The sequence below is a fragment of the Dipodomys merriami genome, unplaced genomic scaffold (genome assembly GCF_024711535.1).
Source record: "Dipodomys merriami isolate MVZ:Mamm:240054 unplaced genomic scaffold, mDipMer1.0.p SCAF_212, whole genome shotgun sequence".
Classification (NCBI taxonomy): Eukaryota; Metazoa; Chordata; class Mammalia; order Rodentia; family Heteromyidae; genus Dipodomys; species Dipodomys merriami.
Window position 1 is genome coordinate 2,012,412 of NW_027203516.1, and position 2,708 is coordinate 2,015,119.

The 2,708-nt window shown below is 34.2% G+C and overlaps 1 pseudogene; it reads left to right on the forward strand.

Moving 5' to 3' along the window:
• The first annotated feature begins 1,448 nt into the window (after positions 1-1,448).
• On the forward strand, positions 1,449-1,545 carry LOC138834346 (U6 spliceosomal RNA; annotated as a pseudogene).
• The last annotated feature ends 1,163 nt before the right edge of the window (positions 1,546-2,708 follow it).

Here is a 2,708-nt window from a genome sequence, read left to right on the forward strand (position 1 = left end):
CGAAAACAACATTTTTTGCCATGTGAATTCAGAAGAACAAGAACAGTTACAATGTATCACAAGTTTATACCAAAGACATTGCATTGATACTTTTTATATTCTAATATATATTTTAAACCTAATTACGTATATTCAAATTCTATTTACTGAATAAATAAATATCAATTTATTTGTCAAATTACCATTTAATTTTAGTAAGTTTCACTGTGTGAAATACAAAATCAGCACATATAAATATAAAATATATAACTATATATAATATAATAAAAAGTCACATGTTTTGCATTGTTCAGTTGTGGTTACTGCATCAAAGGAAACTCTGTTTTAAAGTATTATTCAATTATCTCTACATAAGTGTTTGATAGAGTTAGACCTAAAGCTTTACCATTTGTAGATTTACAGCCTGGAGGCAAGAGGAAACACTGTGATTAAAACATTACCAATTTAAGGCCTAATAATGAGGAGAAACATATGGACTTCTCCTGCGACTATGAGAATAATTAGTGATAGAAAGGGAGTAGTGTAAGTTCCTGCCTGGTTGGATGGTAGACGGGCCAGGACATTAAGTTATCATGCATATCAACAATTTTTTCACCTTCTTGGCTTTAGGTACTTTTGAAATGGTAGGTATAATAACCAATTGTATTTTGATAAAATACCTTCTAGTCTGAACAGTTCTATCTGAACTGTTCATCTCTCTACGATCCCTTAAAACTATGATTAGTTTTGGGGCTGGGAAGGTGGCTCAGTGGTAGAACGCTTGCCTTGCACGCCTGAGGCCCTGGGTTCTATTCCTCAGCACCACATAAGCAAAAAGAAAAAAGCCGGAAGTGGCACTGGGGCTCAAGTGGTAGAGCGCTAGCCTTGAGCTGAAGAGCTGAGGGACAGCGCCCAGGCCCAGAGTTCAGGCCCCACGACTGGACCCAAAAAAAAAAAAAAAAAAAAACTATGATTAGTTTTGTTCATCTACGACAATCTATGCTGTCAGACTAACATAGTCTGGTTAGTCTGTTCCTACATGGAAGAAGGGTCAAGGTTAGGTAGTCATTTGTGCCAGTTAGACCTCATTTGTGATAATGTCAGCTGCAGAAGTTTAGAAGTAGCTCTTAAGCAAGGCTTACTTTGAATCCATTAGCACCACAAAGCTAATTCAGTTGGATAAATAAGTACTTGAAAAAGCCAGCACTTTTGGATGTAGCTATAAATAATTGAAAGTACTATCAAAATCCAAGTGAAAAATATTTAAAATAGTCATCGACAAAAAAATTTTCAAATGTGATCAATCGACTGAACAATATAATTTTTTCCCACTATTCACAGAATTTTAGGGAAATAAGATCAATAGCATTGTTAGGAACAATAAGGTTTCCTTGTTATAAGTAGGCACTCATAGATATAAGCCTGTGTAAAGATTGCATCATTAACTACTTAAATTTAGAGGATACGACATGCTTCCGCAGTATGTATACACAAATTACAATACAGAGGTTAACATAGCACTTGCACAAGGATGATATGAAAGTTTGTGAAGTATTCCATATTTTTCTTTCTTCAGATGCAAGAAATGAAAAACAGTTATTAAAATGTGGATTACAAAATTACAAGTGTAAAAATACATGTAATTCATATAATTAAATTTAGTTTGACATCAGTGTATTAAATCTTCACCTTAGAAAGAAAGGCGTTTACATAGCATAAACTTTACAAAACTTTTGAAATTAGACAACATTGTCATTTTATCCCAGAGAAAATAATATTAGGACCTAGGGAAAAAAGGAATCTCAAGCTGTTTCTATATGGAATGCAATCTGAAAGGACACATTATTGAACCTATATATTTTAAATAATGTAAAATTCAAGTATATCTAGGAGAGAATAAAATAAATTATGAACATTATACAAACATAGAATATAGGATATTTTAATATATACTTTTTCAGAAAAGCACCAGAAATACTTTAGTTTCTGTACTACTCATTTCAACAGATAAACTAAAATTATTTCTGATTAAAAAATCACAAACACTGCAGGAATCATACATGTATACAAAAACGCTTCTATAAAATTTGCCATCCAATACAGGCAATTCAGTTGGAAGTATTCCGCTGAATCCATGAATTTTTCCAGTAAGATATTTGTGTTGCCAGGAGCTGGTGGCTCACACCTGTAATCCTAGCTACTCAGTAGGCTGAGATCTGAGGATCACGGTTCAAAGCCAGCCTGGGAAGAAAAGACTGTGAGACTCTTATCTTCAATAAACTACTAGAAAACTGGAAGTGGAGCTGTGGCCTACGCGGTAGAGTGCTCACCTTGAGCTGAGCACAGGGATAGCGCCCAGGCTCAAAGTTCAAGACCCATGAGAGACAAAAAAAAGTTATTGCTCTTATTTGGATTGTGAAAATATTTTGTATGGACACAAAGGATGGACTTGCATTTTTGAAATTTAAGAAACTTAACTCAACCATTAGGACTTAGGAGAACAATTTGTACAGCCTTCCACAACTTCATAGAGGTAGTGATACATACTTATCCTTTTGGCAATATCAAACGCAAATCTAAATTCTACTAAATCAAATCTAAATTGTACTTCAGGCCTGGTTTTATATAATGTTTCTCAGAAGGAGACCCAGCATATTTTTGCTATCTCAAGTATCAGCAGCAAGATATAAGGGGGTCAAGAGGCCTTTAGTTTGGGCATTGGTATCTGT